Raw genomic sequence first — 5966 nt, forward strand, 5'->3', positions numbered from 1 at the left:
GAACATGCCCCCTCGGGCTATTCAGTGGACAGAAATAAGGGTGGCAGTATTAGCTAGCAATCAGAACAGCAAGCACTCTCATCTAGACTTAGCCGTTCCCTGCCCAGGTATATACCCTGGAGAAACACACATGTTCTAAGAAACAACTCTGAGAATGTTTAGAGCAAAAATAACTGAACAGCAAAACACGGGAAACAGCCCAAATTTCCATCAGCAGAATTAGTACAGCAGGATATGAAGAGACTGGAATATTCAATAGTGAAAAATAAATGAGCTACACACATTAGCATAGATCAACTTCTCATGATTTTTAAAAACATCAAAAGAATGGGATACAGTTCCACTCATGGAACCATTCTGAAACAAGCTCAAACAATGGATTGCATAGGGTACATGTTTAAAAAAAACGGTAGCTAAAAATGAGGGAAGAGTAAACCCAAACTTGAGGACAGTTTTCTCTAGGGTGGAAAGGCTAGGTCAAGGAGGTTGACACAAGGCTGTTAGTGCTGCTGGGAATCGTTCTGTCTCTTAAGCAAGATGGTAGGTACACAGGTGTTGTATTTTTCACATTTTACTAACTCTGAAATCAGGATGGTCCTACGATCACCGTGGCACTTGTGAGGAAGTGATTGCCAATGCCTTTCTCTTTTCATCACTTGTATTTATGCACAAAAATGATGTCAGAAAGGCTTGGCATCTTTAAATTACATTGATTTAAGGTAAAGTACAAGAACCCTTGTTTGGTTATTAGGAAAAGAAGGAACGATATGCCTATTTTACAGATGAGAACACTGAGGCTCAGAGAAGGTAACCTGCTCCAGTCGCACAATGGGATCTTTGCAGAACAGTGATCCACCAGCCCACTTCTTTATGCAAAGCCCTGTCTGTAGTATGCGAAGGAAGCAAGCAAACAAGCCTGAGATAGGACCAGCACAAGAACCCGAGGCAGCAGCATTCTTACCATCATGTTCCAAAACTACAGAGATGAGCGTCAATTTTTACTAGATTGAGGGGAGGGAGGGGCGGGGGCTGGGAGCCGGTTTTCGAACTTCAGTGAGCTCACAGCTCTTAGCTGGCCTTATCTCGAGGGAATCCATTCCACCCTTGAGCTGTGTCTGGCTCCCAGGCTTCTACCTCTAGCCTCTGGCATGACCCGGGCTGCAGCCAGAAACAGGCTCCCACCTGAAATTCCAGCGTTCACTCCTGGAACGTCCAGCATCCAGTCCTCCTCCAGACACTAATTAAACTTTTGAATGCCCTGCTCAGAAGGGTTTCTCCACACCAAATCTGCAGGAACTTTTTTCTTCTGGGGCTCCAAAGCCAAATCCTTAAAGCTCACATGAGGGAGAGTATTTGTTAGGTCAGAGCATCCTTGTTGATTGGACTTTCAGTTTGTGACGTCCACAGACCTCATCACGGGAGGGTGGGGAGAGGTCTCTTCTGTTGGTGGACGGAATGGTGGGCACTTGGTGGGGAGCACTGATGAGAAAGGGAGACAGCCCAAGACCTACACGTATGCACTGTTTCCCCTGGCCCAACAAGGTTCCTGACCCCAGGATTAACCCAGAGTTTCCGAGAAGACTAGGAGCTGCAGGGAGACACAATTAATGGTTTACTCTCCACCAGCTTTTCCTTGGACCCAAGGAGGAGAAATTACAAAAAGATCACATCACACTCCTTTCATCTTATGATTTCCACACAGGCAAGTGCAGGGAAACACTAGTCTGAAGGAAGAAAATGCATTAAAAACACGTGCATAGGGACTTCCCTGGTGGCGCAGTGGTTAAGAATCCACCTGCCGACGCAGGGGACCCGGCTTCGAGCCCTGGTCCAGGAAGATCCCACATGCCACGGAGCAACTAAGCCCGTGTGCCACAACTACTGAGCCTGTGCACTAGAGCCCGCGAGCCACAACTACCGAAGCCCGCACGCCTAGAGCCCGTGCTCCCCAACAAGAGAAGCCAAAAATAAATAATAAAATAAATTTACAGAAAAAAAAAACACGTGCATAGCCCCTAGCTGTTTATAAAGTTCTTGAACGTGTGTGCCCCCTTCCGATTCTCACGTCTTTCCATTTTGCAGATAAGCAAACGGAAGTTCAGAGCATTTAAAGGACTCGCTCAAGGTGGGAGGTGATGGTGCAGAGAGGGAGCTACCTCAGTGCAACAACTTTCAGACAGTGTGCCACCCCGGTCCCGCACACAGGTACACAGATGGTGGAGGAGACAGGCCAGCACGAGTAATGATCACAAATCTGAGTGACAAATACAATGAGAGACGTGTGGTTGGGGACGGGATCTATTCAGAGGAGGGCTTCTGGGGCATGGGAAGGAGTTATGGGTTAGGGAAGGCTTCACAGGGGAATTGGCACTCACCATCGTCCACGTTTACTGAGATTTTATGAAAGGACAGACTAAGGACCGCCACTGCCAACTCTGCCTTATTCGAGGCAATTAAACCATGAGCTTAAATGGTTCCAATTGATCCCATCATCTTACCTTCCTATAGAGTTCATCCAGTAGCTGAATTTGGGGGAGGCAAAGAAAAAGGACCCACACAAAACTTTCCCAGTTGAAGACACTGTTATTTTGGTAACGCACCTGAGTCCCTGGCAGGATGGGCCTGTCCTCCACGGGGGCAATGGGGTGTTTGGGAGAGGATGGGGGCCCTGCCCTGACGGGGCAGCTGGGGGATGAAGCAAAGGGCTTTGTGACCTTGATAGGTCACAAAGGGCTTTGTGACCGTGATAGGTCACAAAGGGCATCAGAGGATAAATAGGCTGTGCCGGGGGTTAGGCTGAGAAAGTGGTGACTTCTCTCACTAGGACGGAAGTTCACCACAGCCTCTTGGGGAGATAGAAACCCAGAAGCAGAAGTGAGGTGAGGCGGAGGGCAGCCTACCATAGCTCTCGACACACTTGAAGAGATTCAGCCTGGGCTCCAGGCGCCCTGCAGCGTCCCCGCTGGGATCATCTGTGCCCCTACCCACACCCCTGCCTCTGGGAGACCCTGAGGCAAACGTGGGGGCCTGTGGGGCAGGCTTAGAAGACCTGCCGTAGGGCCGCCTGTGTGACGCGGGAGCATCGCGGCTCGCTCTTCTGCCAGTGAGGCCGAGGGAGGGAAGAGCCAGGGACCCGCCTTCACCGCGCTGCCTGTCGGGATCAAAGACAGCCATGAGTGGCGACTCTCTGCTCCCGTATCACACGGCCCGGAGCAGCACCTGGGTGGACCTGTTCCACACCACCGCGGGGAAGCTGCAGCGGCAACTGCACAAGGGAGAATATGACATATTCAAGTACGCAGCAATATTCGAGAGTGACTTTATCCAGGTCACGAAGAGGGGAGACGCGATTGACGTGCACAACTGGGGCGGCATGGTGACCATGGGCATCACATCCAGCAGCCCCGTCCTCCCACTCCCAGACATCATGCTGCTGGCCCGACGGGCCACCGGCTCTAAAAAGCACGCCGAGCGCAGCCAGGCCACCAAGGGGAAGAGCCACAAGGCTGCAAAGACCTTAGAGCTCACCAGGCTCCTTCCCTTGGACTTCGTGAGGATCTCCACTCACAATCGTGAGAAACAACAGCTGCGCGTGAAGCTGGCCACTGGCCGCTGCTTCTACCTGCAGCTGTGTCCCCCTCTGGACACGCGGGAAGACCTCTTCGCCGAGTGGGAACAGCTCATTGACCTCCTGCGACCACCAGTGGACAGTGAAAGCCACACCTATGCCGTTCCCGTCTGGGACATGACCTGCATGCCTGTGTTCGAGGAGGAGCAGGACGGGAGGAGCCCGGCTGTGGAGGATTTCCAAGGAAAGGGGGATCGGGACCAGGTGAGCGCCAGCAGCTTCCACACGTGCCCTGAGGTGGCCGGGGCCACGCCTGCAGCTTCTGCTGGGGGGCACGGAATCCACCTGGACTCCCACAAGTCCGATACCATGCCCGATGTGGCCCCTGCGAAAGCCAAGCCTACTACACGGCTTGACAAAGCGTCAGCATCGCAGTCAACGACAAAGGTGGAGACAGCAGGGGTGGCAGGAGGCACCGCAGCGGGTGCTCTGAGCCCGGCAGTGATCAAGTCTCCTGCCGCTCAAGAGCAGAGCACGGCCAGAGCAGCCACAGCCAGCGACGGGCCTGGAGGAAGCAAAACCACCCTAGCCACTGGGGACACTGCCAGAACATCCCTGAGGAGCGGGAAAACGGCCTTGGCAGGTGCTGAGAACAATTCACAGTATGCTTCCAGCATGTCCACCAGCCTCTCCGCAGGGGCCGGCATGACTGTGGTGGGAGCAGAACCTACCAGCAAGACTGTCAAAGGAAGAGCCGACAGGGAGGATGAGGGGACCCTCGTCTCAAGCTTGCCACAGGAAGGCAAAGCGAGCGAACAGGATGGCAGCTCACAGAGAGTGTCCCAGGCCCGCAAGGGAAGAAGGGAGAGGAGGGAGCACTGGGGAGAGGACAGAGCTCTGACGAGCCCCTCGCTCTGCAGTCCCGTGGAAAGCCACCAGGAGGCAGCGGGGAGCAAGACCATCCCCAAAGCAGCTGGCCCGTGCTCAGGCGGCCGCAGAGCCACTAGAGATGACCAAAAGGCCAAAGGCCACGGCAGCCCGGGGGGCAGCGAGCAGGGCACTGCTCCCAAAGGCATCAGCCGTGCTCCCATCACCAGTGAGTCCAAGACCTCGCACAAATCGGGCAGGAGCGTATCTCCAGCGCGTTCAGGTCCCACCACCAAGAGACTCAACAGGATCAGCTCTTTCTTCAGGAACATGAGAGCCAGACTTACCAAAAAGACAGTGGCCTCATCACGAAATAAACATGGGAGCACCCTGGCGAAGCCAGTGCAAGGGACCCGAATGGAGGCCATCCCAGAGACAGCAGAGAGTGGCCAGGGGCTGGAAATCGCTGGTGTGACATCAGAGACCATGGAGCCAGTGACCGTTGAAGCCCATCAATAGGACCTAGAGCTGGGAGCTGCAAAGGGGACCAGGGCTCTGGGAAGTACCCCTGGAGAGCCCACTTCAGCTTCCTTACTGCAATTTAAATAGAAAACCATACAATCTGAGAACGCATGCAGTGTTTTGTCTGAATTTCTAGGTCCCGAAGCCCAGCCGTAGACTCACAGTGGATTCTGTGATGTCACAGTCTGAGACCCAGTGTCCAGGCAAGGGCAGCCCCACCTCACACACATGCTCAGCGCCAACAGCAGTGCACCATCTGGCTTCCACTCCTTTCTGGCTTTGCCCCTCAGGGCCATGGCTCAAAGTCAGACTATGGTCTGGGAAGCTCTCCTTCACTATCCCCCTATTCTTTTATTTATTTATTTATTTATTTATTTATTTTTTGCGGTACGCGGGCCACTCACTGTTGTGGCCTCTCCCGTCGCGGAGCACAGGCTCCGGACGCGCAGGGGCAGCGGCCATGGCTCACGGGCCCAGCCGCTCCGCGTCATGTGGGATCTTCCAGGACCGGGGCACGAACTCATGTTCCCTGCATCGGCAGGTGGACTCTCAACCACTGCGCCGCCAGGGAATCCCACCCCCCCTATTCTTTGTATAAACGCTTATTCCCCCTGAAGGTGTGTAAACACAGCCAGAACATGCCCCCTCGGGCTATTCAGTGGACAGAAATAAGGGTGGCAGTATTAGCTAGCAATCAGAACAGCAAGCACTCTCATCTAGACTTAGCCGTTCCCTGCCCAGGTATATACCCTGGAGAAACACACATGTTCTAAGAAACAACTCTGAGAATGTTTAGAGCAAAAATAACTGAACAGCAAAACACGGGAAACAGCCCAAATTTCCATCAGCAGAATTAGTACAGCAGGATATGAAGAGACTGGAATATTCAATAGTGAAAAATAAATGAGCTACACACATTAGCATAGATCAACTTCTCATGATTTTTAAAAACATCAAAAGAATGGGATACAGTTCCACTCATGGAACCATTCTGAAACAAGCTCAAACA

Source organism: Mesoplodon densirostris, chromosome 2, assembly GCF_025265405.1.
Source record: "Mesoplodon densirostris isolate mMesDen1 chromosome 2, mMesDen1 primary haplotype, whole genome shotgun sequence".
NCBI lineage: Eukaryota > Metazoa > Chordata > Mammalia > Artiodactyla > Ziphiidae > Mesoplodon > Mesoplodon densirostris.